This window comes from Camellia sinensis, chromosome 8 (assembly GCF_055761805.1).
Source record: "Camellia sinensis isolate YWXY chromosome 8, ASM5576180v1, whole genome shotgun sequence".
In the NCBI taxonomy this organism is placed as follows: Eukaryota; Viridiplantae; Streptophyta; class Magnoliopsida; order Ericales; family Theaceae; genus Camellia; species Camellia sinensis.
The window spans coordinates 34,524,710-34,540,047 of NC_138968.1; the positions used below are offsets into that span (position 1 = coordinate 34,524,710).

At 41.6% G+C, this 15,338-nt stretch overlaps 1 pseudogene; it reads right to left on the reverse strand.

Annotated features, from left to right (window-relative positions):
• LOC145797684 (endoglucanase 8-like) overlaps positions 1 to 15,338 on the reverse strand; it is a 41,345-nt pseudogene that overhangs the window by 8,866 nt on the left and 17,141 nt on the right.

Here is a 15,338-nt window from a genome sequence, read left to right on the forward strand (position 1 = left end):
GTTAATAATTTATACCAACAGGAAGAAACCAATGTGTAATGTCACAAGCAAAGATAAATGAATTTTAGTATAATGGTTCAAATAAATAAAACCACTTTCCTCTTTGTCATTTGACGCACTACTATTAGACCTTGAATCAACATCAAGCCAATCCTAAAGAAGTATAGAATCTACTATGGTAAACAACAGAAAAGGGAGACACATATCATTAAGATAAAAGGTACTATATGTAATACCTTGCTCAGAAGATATGCTGTCCAAGTCAACATTGAACCAGTGGTCTCATGCCCAGAAACTAACATTGACAAAAGGTCATCTCGTAATTATATGCTTGATACATGCAACACAGTGGCACAAATGTAGAAACAAAGACCAAAACAATAAGAGCAAAACCTTGCATGTCAATTTAAATGTGAAGAAGCCCATTAAACTGAACAAAATATGTTATCAACCCAGTTAAGCACAAGCATAACCAAATTTGGATGGCAAGATTAACTATTTTTTAGTTTATTTTTGACAAGTATGCCAAGCTTAACTATCAAACATCGCAAAACATGAAATGCTGAAAAATAAGGGCACACTAAAATCAAATGCTTGACTTCATTCCATTTCATTTTTGTCTACTTTGGGGTGTCAAATCTGGGATCAAACAGAAATTTGGGTTTGCTAGCATTACACAGACCTTGTTTTCGTAGTGTTGTGGCTACAAACATAAGTGTTTAGTTATGCTAGAATCTAAAGCACAAGAAACATTTTGCAGTAGTCTTAATTTTAATGAAAAAGAAAATAAATACAAGCCCAGAGAACAGATTATCTGTGCAACTCCTCAAGCATAGGAGACCAACTATTTTCAGCTTGTCATTAGAATTACTACCTCATGTTATTTTAACAGTACATGATTTACGTCTCTGTACAACAACCATCGTCTCTGTTTATTTGTCGTTTCCATCCCCAAGCTTTCATTCATAACATTGCAACAAAAAATAATGGATCCTCCGCAAACCACCTAAATTATAAACGAGTCAGCTTATAAAATGGTGCAACTCCCTTGTTCCCTATAAAATAATGTTCACCATCAAAAAATATGAACACAGAATCACATAGTGTTTAACATATATATATATAGTATGAAGTGAAACCTACTTCTTTAGGTCTTCATATCGACTTAATGCTTCCTCAAATTTAAGCCAAAGAGGACCTGTCTCTTGAAGGTTTATGTTCTTTGGCCCTGCAAGATAAGCCTGAACAACAAACTGTGGGGTCCTTTCCCTGGTTTAGCACCAGATGATAATCATTAAGTCAGTCAAAATATATTCAATCAAAAACACTTGACAAGTAACAGATGGATGGTTTTTGGTAGCAAACAAACTTGCTCCCTTCACATTGTGATAACCAAGCCAAATAGGCAGCGCCGAAGTACAAGGAAACAAAAGGCTTTGTTAGATCATCAACGGACTCTACTATGTAAGCCTGGTGCAGTTTTAAGGAGGCAATGGGATCAAACCATTCCTTTCGGTTCTAGGAAATTTAAAACCAGAACCGGACAGTTAAAACTATGTAACTGAACCATAGAAACTAGTTTGGTTCCACGGTTTTAACCTATTCCAATTCAAAAAAATTTATCAATAGAAGATCAATTAATTGTAGCATAACATAGAAGCAACTATATAAATTTATTACTTAAATACTTGTCAAAAACTAGATTTAAGTCATAATATTTATGTGTATAAGCAAATATTGGTTAAATTAACTTATTAGTGTGAGATTATAACAAATTAAGAACAACTCAGTTGATTGATACCTGTGAAGGTTAAGTTGGAAATCGAAGGTTTGATTTCTCCTCTCAACACCTTAATATTTTTTACTTTACCTACTAAATTTAGCTTATAAAAAATAAAATAAACATAGGGAAAAGTTTGTCTTGGTTGAGTTCACTACGATTCTTTTGAGCCTTAATCCAGGAATCAAACCATAATCAACGGTTCTTGATTATTTAGAATTGGAACCAAATAATCTCCTAAAAAAATTTAGTTTTCTTCTCTTTTGAATTTCCAATCTATTTTTAAAACCAACTTTGTTAACTATTTTTCCTTTTTCTTTTTATGCACCGTTGAAGAGTGCAAAGTGTACTATTATAAAACTTTTCTTCTCCAATTTCTGTTGATGAAATGCAAACTTTTACTTACATAATATTATATTTAAATTTTACACAAAGCATTATATTTTTTGAAATATTTTCACTTGTTTATTATAGTTTAGGCTTATTTTGTGTATATGTTCCAATAAATTTTATTCAAATTAAACTATTATGTAATTTTGTTTTTCGATAAGATCTTATGATCCTTGATCTAATCATGTAAACCCCTTTGTCAATCCAATGTAGCATCCCGATTTTGACAATATGTTCATTACGGCTAGAAAATGGAAAAAAGTATAAAATAAAGTAAGCACGTAAGACCTAAGATCAAAACAACTGTACATTTAAGAAAATGCACCATCATGTAAACCAACAAACAGGAAAACGAAGATACCATGATCACTGAGGAATGAGAAAAGAAAAGAAAAATGCAATTTGAAACATACTTCCATCTCCATCAAACCTATCGTTCTCGATGTGAAATTCTCCAGATTTCAAAAATTCAAGTAAAATGCAGAGGGGGGTAAAAAAAAATCACAAGTAAAACTTGACAACCAAAAAGAAAAACAAGTGATTGCTTTGATCATAAATAGACAAATTAAATTGTATGTATATATGCAGATCTTAAAAGCAAAGAAAGAAAAAAAATCAAATAGAGACAAACTGAAGTGAATCATCGATCATCACCTAATAGTGATTTGAGCAGAACAATAAGCAAAACTAGAAACAAAGAAGATAATGATTAAAGGAAAAAGTGGAAGCAGAGCATAGAAGAAGAGATTCACGGAGCTGAAGAAACATCTAAGAAGACGAAGAGTTCCAAATAGAGCACAGAAGAAATATCTAACCTCTGATCGAAGAAGACGAAGATCACGGATCTGAAGAAGAGTTCCAAATCACGGTGCTCAAAATCAAACATCGAAATCGCAATCACTCTGTGCTCAAGAAGAAGAATCACCGAGTTGAAGAAGAATCACCGACCTGAAGAAGAATCACCGAATCGAGAGAGAGAACTTCATATTGATTCGATCGTCTGAGAGAAAGAGAGTGAGGCAGAGATTCGAACTTTATATGTAAACGGCGGTGCTCAAAATAGGTTTTCAAAATAAAGGTTTGGAGAGACGAGATAGGGTTTGAGGGGAGAGAGGATTTGGAGGTGCTTTTCAAACATCTCCTAGTCACCAAACGGTGCCGTTTTAATTAATAACAATTGCGACGTTTAAAAAATGCCGTTAATTTTTTTAAAAAAAGTGACGTTTAACAAAACGTCGTTAATTACACGCCGTTAAATCTCCGAATTCCTATAGTGGAAACTACTTTTATCTTTTACCATGACCAAAAATTATATAGAATTTGGGGTTAAAATGATATAGAATTTGGGGTTAAAATTATATAGAATTTGAAAAAGTGAGCAACATAGGTAAAACTAACAAAATTTTGAACAGGTCATTATAAGATTATATGAAGTTTGTGGGTTAAGATGCTATCTTCTTTTATAAATACTAAAAATTGTATGGAGACTTAGTGAGATTTTTATTTTTATTTTTATGAAGTCTAGGAGTTCGTAGCTCTGCCTGGACTATCTTATAACTACTAATCTCATTGATTCATGAGTATAATTTTTTATTTATATTTATTTTGATCATCAAAAGTCAATTTTGTGTTAAGTTGGTGCCCTAAAGTCTGTGTTGTGTGAATGGTAATACAATTCTACTACAAACACAATAATCAGTCACATAATCAGACAAAAAACATAAATAATAAATAAACAAGATTTAACAAAATTTGTTCGTGTTTAAAAAAAATTTATCCATCCATATACATTCTCATAAAGTGGCATTGGATACATACTTGGCCTTTCGCAACACGAATGAGCCTAGATGGCTTGACAGCAACATTATCACAATGAACAATAGATATATTGCCATGACCATACAAATAGCGAGAGTAGACGATTAGAAGAAAGGACAGAGTTGTTGCATGTTGCATATTGCTTCCTCCTTGTTTGAACAGAAGTCCACCTATATTACACATATGTTTTCATTCACAAAATATTAAGATAAAAATTCAAAAAACATTTTTCCATGCCATGTGTAATATTAGGTTGTGATGATGGCAATATATTTGAAGAACTTTTTTATCATCGAATGACCCGGAAGACCCTTTTTTTTTTATCTGAATTGACCCAACTGTCAAAATTGACAACTTCATCAAGTAAATTGGTTCCTAAAGGGGCAAATCTAGAGAGCAACAGCTGTGGCAGCATCTGGTTCAGCATCAGCTGCTAGTGGAGTGGCTAGAAGCAAAACTCTGCTTAAAGAGGCTCAGGAAACTATACAAATGGGAAAATTGTTGGGAGTAAACTACAAAGGCAATGAAGAGGAAGTGTTGTCCAAAATTATGGATCTTGAGGCAAAGGATAGAGAAAGAATGGAAGGGGATTTAGTTTCTGCCGCTTAAGTATAGCTTTCAGGGGTCAGTTTTTAGTGTATATAGGTAATGATGAAGCTACTAACATGGAATGTGAGAGATTTGGGAAGGAAGGAAGGAAAAAAGGAGTAAAATAAAGAGTATGTTGAAAGCTAGAAGAACTGATATTGTTCTCTTCTAGGAAACAAAGAAGGCATCTATGTCAGAAAAGGAGATCAAAGAACTCTGGGCTAGGGATAGAATGGAATTCATGACTGTGGATACTGAAGGATCTGCCGGTAGCCTATTATGCATATGGGATCTATGAGTGTTTCAGGTATCAAGTTGCTGCTGTAATAGAAGATTTATTCTTCTCTCTGGTACCTTATTCTTTTCTTTTGATTGTATCTTAATTAATTTGTATGCACCAAATGAAATGAGCCAAAGAGTAAACTATGAGAGTGTCTTTTGAAGCTAAATGAGGAGTTTTCTAATCCCTAGTGTATAGGGGGGATTTTAATGAAATAAGAAATATTGGAGAGAGGAAAAGTTGTTCTAGAAGGGAGAAGGGTATGAAGGAATTGAATGATTTTATTGATAAAAGTGAGGTGAATGACATGCCCTTATTAGGTAGAAGGTACAGATGGTGTAATGCCAGGGAATGGGAGAAATTATGTAGAATTGACATGGTTATGGTGGAACCAAAATGGTTGAAATCTTTTAATCTGAAGTTATGGGGGCTACCTAGAGTAATTTCTGATCATAGTTCTCTACTGTTAATGAAAGATAAGAGAGATTGGGGAATGGTGGAATGGTTGTGGCTTCAAAAATCAAGGCTCAACTGGAATTTGAATGGTGATAAAAACACAAGGTATTTTCATGTGATAGTTAAGTGTAGGCAGGGAAGAAATGAAATTAACTCTCTAACTATTGGGGATGTGGTATTTGATGATCCATGCAAAGTTAAGCAAGAGGTTCAAGCTCATTTTCAAAAACAATTTTCTGAGGATTGGCAATATAGGCCTATATTGGGGGGACCATTCCAGCCAGTAAGGAAAGGCCTTTTTTTGATTTGTTGGAAGCAGAATTCTCTGAGGAAGAGGTATGGTGTGCTGTTAAGGGTTGTGATGGTAATAAGGCTCTAGGTCCATATGGGTTTAACTTGGCTTGTATTCAAAAATTATGGAAGGTAATGAAGACTGATGTGCTTAGTTTCATGACTGAATTTCATAAAAATAGTAAGCTAGTTAAAGGGATTAACAACTCCTTCATCACTTTGGTCCCCAAGAAGGAGAATCCAGTGCGGTTGGCTGACTACAGACCTATCAGTTTGGTTGGGTCATTGTATAAAATCCTTACTAAGGTTTTATCCTCAAGGTTGAAGGCAGTGATTCCTCAGATCATTAGTGAAAACCAATCAACATTTATTGGAGGAAGGAACATTCTTGATGGTGTGTTGGTGGCCAATGAGGTTGTGGATAGTTGGAAGAAATCTAGGAAGAGAGGTTTGATCTTAAAGTTAGATTTTGAGAAAGCTTATGACTCATTGAACTGGGAGTTCCTGCTCTCCATGATGTTAAACTTTGGGTTTGAAGGAAAAGGGATGGAGTAGATTAAGACGTGTATTACTTCTGCTAGATTGTTTGTGCTTGTTAATGGATCTCCAACTGAGGAATTCAGTCCACAAAAAGGGCTTAGACAAGGGGATTCCCTATCCCATTTTTTGTTTAACATAGCTGTCGAGTGTTTGAGCATTTTAATGTCTAGAGCTTTGGATCTGGGGTTGATAAAAGAGGTGAAAATTGGCTCAGATGGGATGGTTCTTACTCACCTTCAGTTTGCAGATGATTCACTAATACTGTGTGAAGCTAATGTATTGGAAGTAAGTAATTTAAAGAAGATACTGAGGTGTTTTGAGATGCTATCAAGTCTGAAGATAAACTACCATAAAAGTGTAGTTAGTGGTGTGGGTGTTCCAGTTGAGGAAATGTATGTGTATGCATCAGTGTTAAATTGTATAGTAAAAATTTTGCCATTTCAGAACCTTGGTCTCCCTTTGGGAGTAAACCCAAGTAGGAAAGCATCATGGAGACCTGTCTTAGACAAATTTAGAAGCAAACTAGATGGCTGGAAAACAAAATTACTATCATATGCTGGGAGACTTACTCTAATTAAATATGTTCTCTACTCTTTGCCCATATACTACTTGTCATTGTATAAATTGCCTCAGGGGGTTGCAAGAGAACTAGACAAGATTCAAGCTTCATTCCTCTGGGGTGGATCTGAATTGAGGAGGATGGTCCACTTAGTAAAATGGAAGGAAGTAGCTAAACCAGTTGAGCGAGGGGGTTTGGGGGTTAAGAAAGTTAAGGAGGTTAACGAATGTCTTTTGTTGAAATGGTGGTGGAGCTTTGGTGTGGAAAACAAAGCTTTGTGGAGAAGAGTCATTTGTAGTAAATATAGGATTGAGGAGGGGAATTGGAGCGCCCTCATGTAAGCCCTAATAATAGGTGTTCTAAAATGTGGAAGGATATATTATTAGATTCTGAACAGAATAGCAGACTGGTGGGGTTTTTTCTAGACAACTGTAAGGTGAAAGTGGGTAATGGCCATAGGATTAAGTTTTGGGTGGATGAGTGGTATGAAAACTTATGTCTCAAAGATGAATTCCCACTCCTGTATAAGTTGGTAGTTGATAAGGGAGAGACTTTATTTGCTATGCTGGCCAGGAAGGAGGAAGCTGGTGAGTGGGTATTCCAGTTTAGAAGGGAATTGTATGATTGGGAAAGAGTGGAGGCAATCAGATATAGGTAGGCCCTGTTATTAGGAACTCCTTAGATGATTCACTAGTTTGGAATGCTTCGAAAACAGGGAGATTTTCAGTTGAATTTGTGTATAAATTTTTGGTAGATGGTTTTAGTAGTTTCAGCCCAATTAGCAAGAGGATTTGGGTAAAATACATTCCACCTAGAGTTCAATTTTTTGGATGGCTTGCATGGAAAGGAAAATTAAAGACTGCAGAATATTTTCTCAGGATTGGTGTTTTGCCTGCTAATACATCTAGAGTCTGCTGCCTATGCAAATCTGGGGATGAATCACTTATCCATGTACTACTATTATGCCCAGTGGCTTGGAGAGTGTGGCTTGCAATGCTAAGGTGGTGAAATGTTCAAGGTGCACTGCCGGTTTCAGTGGAGGCCATTCTTGACTGGTGGGCAAGGGTGAGGCTTAGCAAAAATGAAAGGTTGATGTGGAAAGCTCTCCCTTTAGTTGTAATGTGGTCTCTATGGAATCATCGTAATGAGTGCTTATTTCGGGATGTTGTCCCAAGTGTGGATGGGTTAACAGATCTGATTAAGTTTAGAATTGCTGTTTGGTTTAAGGAAGTATTCAAGGATCATATGTTCTCAGTGCATGACTTCATTTTTAATCTGGAGTGCATCAGATTTTGCTTGAGAGGTGGCTCAAGGGGTGTTCTTTGATGTTACTCAGTGAGTGTGGGTTGGTTGATGTATGTCTGATCATCAAGATTGTGCTAAGGATTGGTGGTGGAATCTGATCTGATGTTGTTGGTCCTATCTGTGGATTAGGGGAGTTGGTGTTAGTCAGTATTGCTGTATGGGGGCCTGCTAGTGAGGGCAGAGATGTAGCTATATGGAATCAGGGCAGAGATGAAGTTCTGTGGCTACCTAGTCTTGGAGTCTTCCTTGAGGTTGTGTGTGTGTGATGGTTAGTCTTTCTGCTAGTCTGCTGATCTACTGACTGATCTGTGGCTGCCTATCTTGGGTTGAAGCTGGTTGCGTATGGCTTGCTCAGCATTGCATTGGCGTAACAATCGAACAAATCTGATCCTGTTGTAATCTGCTCTGCTTCTCTTGGTTGAGCTGATCTGTTAGTTTGTTTTGCTTAACATTGAGGTATGAGAGAAGTTAAGTTGGCCTGCTTCGCCTTGTTCTGCTCAATTGTGGATGCTCTTTTTGGTTGTTTTCCTTGTTGATTTTGTTACTCTTGTTTTGTTTGTTGGTTTCTCACCAACTGGAGCTTGGAGCTTGTGTTAACTCCAAGTTTCTCTTTATTGATGTATTGTATCATATTTAGCATGCTTTCATCAATAAAGATTTTTTTTGCCGATCAAAATAATAATAATAATAATAAAAAAGTGCCCGACAACTTCATAGTGGCCTAAGCCTTTAGTCCAATATGTATATAATTTCACAATTGTCATTTTTTAAAAGACTGCATAGACATTTTTTAGCTTTAAATAAATTCAATTTTGGCTATGTTTGTTTCAAAAGCTTCTTTTTGTTTCTAAAATCTTAATATTTTCTCACCTGATTAGCAATGAATTGCCTTTAAAGATTGTTTTCCAGTAGAATCAAGATTGCTCTTTTTATATATATGGATGTAACCCTTTGGGGCCATTCATTAAATTTTGCAGAACTAATCCTAAAAAATTAATCTACTTAATAATATAACAAACATACATACCTGGAGAATATGTTACGCTTTTGGTCGATGATTTAGGCAATACACTGCGTACAAACTTGTTTGCGTTTGGACGAAACAGACTAGAATCTAACACAAACTGCAACCACAAAAAAATATGAAAGTAAATCAGATTAATCAAAAAATCTTAATTTTGCATACATAAAATGAGTGCATTGACATTGACATGTGTAGGCCCATAAAGGCTATAGCCCACTATGAACAACCCAAGCCTACCATTTAGGGCCCAATGCATAGTTCAACTGATGAGGCCCAACATAGCTGGAAGTCAACATGGCATTAAGAACCAATGATATTCAGACACGCGGTAGGTGAAGGACAAGCCACATAGGCAGATAAAGATCTTGCAAAGTTATTGCCACTGCACATCGCCATTAATGAAGCCCCCTACAGCATTTATTGCGATAACCCCTCTCCGTCGGGACAGAACGACTTCACCATGAACAAGGTGAGCTAGAGCATAGACTTTCGGCCAAGGTGACAGGTCGGAAGGGACAACGAAATGATTACCAGAGGATATAAGAAGACGACGAACACAAGAAGAAGGTTAAGCTTTCTATCTCTAATCCATCCCTACACTTCACTTCTCTTTTCTTTCTAACTTGCTTGTCGGATAGTTCGCTAGGGGACTTCCCGTTTTCCATTGATCTCGTGTGCAGGTCTTCCGGTGGGCTTGGTCATTCGGACGTAAGATTGAGGAGCATGGGTCAGTCCGACCCGTTCCGCCTGGAACGAACAGCATCATCAATTGGCACCATTTGTGGGAAAGTTTTTCTTCCGCGTGCCAGTTGTGTTCATTGTCGCCAGAGACCCTCTCCCTATAACCCCCCCTACCACCTGTGAAGGTGGATGGTCACAACTAGATCCATGGCTTCTCACCCCAATGTTGTCGACCATCAAGCCGACCCTCCCAATCCAAACAACCGACCACAGTATTTCACCAAGCTCACCAACAGCATTAACTGCCTGGCCGAGCAAAACCAAGCCCTGATTAATGCTCTACTCCAAAGAAACCTTCCTATGCCTCCTCCACCACCTCCAGATATCCCACCCAACCAAGAGGGAGCCCCGAGCCATACTATCCAACAGCCTAATCCACCCAACTTGGAAGGCTTGCGACCCTCTCCCCTAGATATAAATCCACCACCCCGAGCCCTACATCCATCGATCCTGACACCAACCCCTGAATGAGAGGCCAGCAGCGTCCAACCCCCGCTGCCCTCCGGTGGTGACAACATTCCTCTCTGGGATACAGAACTCCGAGCCATGAAGCTCCAACTCCAAGGAGTCATGCAGAACATACAGCATAAACCTTCCACGACAGCTAACTCACCATTTGTCGCCTCCATCCGGGACAAACCTCTACCCCCCAAGTTCAAAATGCCCACCATAAACTCTTTGGACGGTACGACGGATCCAGTCTACCACTTGGAGACCTACAGAACCCTCATGATCCTCCATGCATTCCCTGGCGAAATCATGTATCGGGCTTTTCCCGTGACACCCAAGGGGTCAGTTCGACTTTGGTTTAGTCAATTGCCAACAGACTCTGTCTCCACTTTACAGTACCTCAGTGACTCCTTCCTCAGCCATTTCATTGCAGCCCAGCGGTAGGAGCGTCCGGCAACCCAACTCCTCAACATCCGCCAGACCGAGGGGGAGTCGCTGCGCAGTTTCATTACCCGCTTCAACACCGAAGCCTTATAGGTAGCGGAACACGATGACAAGGTCATCCTTACGGCTTTCATGGCTGGTCTACGGTCATCTGACTTCCTTTTCTCCCTCTCTAAAACCCTTCCGACCTCCATGGCAACCTTACTCTCCAAAGCTCAAAAATACATGAACGCCAAAGATTCCCTAGCCGCCCGACAAGATCCTATAACCAAAAACCCGACCCCCGAGAAAAGAGAAAGGATGCAGAAACCAGAAATACCCAGTATAATAACCCAACAAGTCAGTATACCGACCTCCCTTCCTCCCCGAGTAGACCGGTCGGCACCAACCCAACCGCCCGGCCGGTTCGAGCGGTACACACCCCTCAATTCTGCCATGGAACAAGTCCTCAATCAGATCCAGTAGGACTACCCCCTAAAATGGCCCCAACCATCACAGACCCCTTCTAATCGGAGAGACCAGTCCAAATATTGCCGTTTTCACCAGGACCATGGCCATAATACCGAGGAGTGTGTCAACCTCAAAGATCAGGTCGAGGGCTTGATTTGTCAAGGACGTCTCAGTTGATTCACGGATACTCGCCCTCAGCAGAGGCAACAGACTGAACCCATCAGAAACAATCGTCGGCGCACCCCTCCCCGACAACCAGCACAACCTAACCAAGGTCATGATTGCCCTCCACAGCAACCTCGGGCACAAGGTAACCCCGCCCCACCTGTTGGAGAAATCAGAGTTATTTCCGACGGGCATGCTTGTGGAGGACCATCCCGCTCGGCTTAGCGGGCAGAACTCAGAAAAATAAGGTAGGGCTCAGACAAAGAGGTTGCCACATTGGACCGACCCCCCAAACAGCCCAGGCAGTGGACCGAGCCTATCACCTTTATGGAAGCCGACTGCACAGGCATCCGTTACCCCCATGACGACCCTCTCGTCATTTCCGCCCTCCTCTCCAATTACAAGGTCAGATGGGTTCTCGTCGACAACGGCAATTCTTCAGACATCATCTTTCTTAATTGTTTTCGCCAGCTCAAGATCGAAGAAGAAAGTCTGTCTCTTCTCCAAACCCCTTTGGTCGATTTTACTGGCGACCGGGTGACTTCCATCGGCTCCATCGATCTTCCTATCACAATCGGTGAGTACCCGCAACAGACCACAAAGTTGTTCACCTTCCTTGTTGTTGACTACCCCTCTGCCTACAACATCATCCTTGGCTACACCGCTCTAAATGCTTTCTAGGCTATCACATCCACTCACCACCTTGTCATCAAGTTCCCCACCGATCTTGGGGTTGGGACAGTGAGGAGAGAGCAGACCGTGGCCAGAGAATGTTATGTCGCCTCACTTAAAGAAGTCAAGCTGAAGGAGGCTATGATCATTAAAGGACTCGACGTCAGAGACGAGGACGAGCTGGTTAGGCAGGAACCAGTGGAAGAACTTGTCGAGGTCCTCATCGATCCCAACAACCCAGTCAAAACCGCCACGATTGGCAGCCAACTATCCCTCCAGGCCAAGGCCGACCTCACCACCCTCCTGATTGAACACAACGATGTGTTTGCCTGGACTCACTCCGATATGTCGGGTATCGACCCCTCCTTTATTTGCCACCGTCTCAGCATTGAGCCCCATTTCTGACCTATCCGCCAGAAGCAGCGTATTTTTCACCCAGAGCGCAATAACCTTATTGCTTCTGAAGTAGATAAGCTCCTTGAGGCGCAGTTTATCACAAATGTGTACTACCCCAGATGGCTGTTGAATGTGGTTCTGGTTCGTAAAAACAATGGTAAATGGCGGCTCTGTGTTGACTACTCCGACCTCAATCGAGTTTTACCTAAAGACAGCTATCCTCTCCCTCGCATAGATCTGCTAGTTGACGCCACGGCCGGTCATCAAATGCCCAGTTTCATGGATGCCTTCTCTGGATACAACCAAATCCTGATGCACCCGTCTGACCAGGAACACACCTCCTTCATTACCGACTGAAGCACCTACCATTACCCTGTGATGCCATTTGGGTTGAAGAATGCCGAGGCCACTTACCAACGGTTGGTCAATGTTGTCTTCCATCATTAGATAGGCCGTAACATGGAAGTATATGTTGACGACATGCTGGTCAAGAGCAAGCTCTCCACTGATCATCTGGCCGACCTGTGAGAAACCTTCGCCACCCTGCGAAAGTACCAAATGAAGCTCAATCCGGAGAAATGCGCCTTCGACGTAGGATCTGGGAAGTTTTTGGGTTTTATGGTAAGTCAGTGGGGCATTGAAGCTAACCCCGAAAAGATCAAGCCCTTAATCGAAATGCAGTCACCCAGAACAGTTGAGGAGGTTTAGAGGCTTACTGGCCGAGTGGCCGCCCTCAACCGCTTCATTTCCCGAGCAACGGATAAGTGTCTTCCCTTCTTCAAAGTTCTTCGGCAAACTTTTGAATGGACGGCAGAATCCGAAGAGGCCTTTCAGCAGTTGAAACAGTGTATGGCTAACCCCCCCTACTTTCTCATGCAATCACGGGCGAACCCCTCTTTCTCTATCTAGCCGTGTCAAACACTGCAGTCGGTGCAGCACTCATTAGGGAAGACAGCTTTGTCCAATGACCGGTCTATTACATCAGTCGGGCTCTTAAGGGGGTGGAACAGAACTACCCATTGTTAGAAAAAATGTCCTTGGCCTTGGTCACCGCCTCCAGACGACTCCGCCCTTGCTTCCAAGCCCATTCTATAGTGGTCCTCACTGACCAACCATTGAAGAACATAATACAACAACCAAAACTTTCCGGCAGACTTATGCAATGGTCGGTCGAGCTCAGCCAATTTAACATCTCCTACCGGCCTCGAACGGCGATTAAAGGGCAGGCTGTTGCCGATTTCATCCTGGAATTTACTAATCCCACTCCAACCACAGCTCCTCCACCCCCGCCACCCCCTACCGAGCCAGAAGACCCCCACTCTTGGACTCTCAACGTCGACGGATCATCCCGCAAAGAGGGCAGCGAGGCTGGTCTCATCCTCACCGCCCCCGAGGGTGGTTATTTCAAGTGTGCTCTCTGGTTCTTGTTCGATGCAAGCAATAATGAGGCTGAATATGAGGCATTGATAGTAGGTCTCCACCTAGCCCGAGACATTGGTGTCAGCCACATCTGGGTGTTCAGCGATTCCCAGCTTATTATCAGACAAATTATGGGGGAACTCGATGCCAAAGAAGACACAATGTGGCTTATAGGGATATTGCACTCTCCCTTGCTCGACTCTTCAACACCTTCCACATCAAGCACATCCCTCGGACGAAAAACTCCAAGGCAGATGAAATGGCTAAGTTGGCTTCGGCAGACCAGTCAGACCTCAGCCACGGTGTCCTCCTCAAGTACCTAGCCCAACCAGCCATTTCCCCAAACCAGCAGCAAGTCTATTCCCTCCAAAATGAACCCATTCCTTGGGCGGCCGACATCTTTTTATTTCTGACAACGGGGGAACTACCATCCGAAAACAGCAGCCGCCAAAGTGAGGGCCCGGTCGTCCAACTACATTCTTGTCAGCGGCCTCTTGTACAAACGTGGCTTTTCACGCCCGTATTTGCGATGCCTTAATCCAGCTCAAGCAACCTACGTGATGAGGGAAGTCTATGAGGGTATCTGTGGTAATCATTCGGGCGCCCGGTCGCTAGCTCACAAAATACTTTGTACTGGTTATTTCTGGCCTACTCTCAATTAGGATACGACTGACTTTGTGTTCAAATGTGATAAGTGCCAACGCTTTGCCAATATCCCTCATGCTCCTTCTACAGAATTGATCACACTTTGCAGTCCCTACCCATTCGCCAAATGGGAGATCGACCTAGTTGGCCCATTGCCCACTGACCGAGGCCAAACCAAATTCGCCATCGTCGCCATTGATTACTTCACTAAATAGGTGGAGGCAAAACCCCTTGCCACAATTACCGAGCGAAACACAACCAGATTCATCTAGCAGTTGATCATCTACAGATTTGGCATCTCTCAAGCCATCATCTCCGACAACGGCAAACAATTCGACAACGCCAAGTTCCGAAAATTCTGTGCAGAACTTCAAATCCAGCCATGCTTCTCTTCCCCAGGCCATCCCCAAGCCAATGGCCAAGTTGAAGTTACCAACCGTTCTCTTTTGAAGATCATCAAAACTAAGCTGGAAGCCGCTAAGGAACTCTGGGCTGAGGAATTACCAAATGTACTCTGGGTCTACCGTACTACAGCTCGAACCCCCACTAGAGAGACCCCCTTTCGCTTAACATATAGCACTGAGGCAGTCATCCCAGTGGAAATTGGTTTACCTACCCCAAGGGTTCTACATCCTCATCCAGAACTAACTGAAGAGCTGTGTCGGGCAGACCTAGATCTGATCGAAGAGCTCCGAGAAACCGCCGCTATCAGACGGGCCTCATACCAACAGAAAATGAGAACACACTACAACCAAAAAGTCCGACCAAGGGAGTTCGCCGTGGGGGACCTCGTTTTGCGCGAAGCCACTCTTGCTACCAGAAATCCGACAGATGGCAAACTAGCAGCCAAGTGGGAAGGACCTTACGTTGTTAAAGCCAGACCTCGTCCGGGCACTTACCGACTTCAAGACATGGAGGGCCGAGA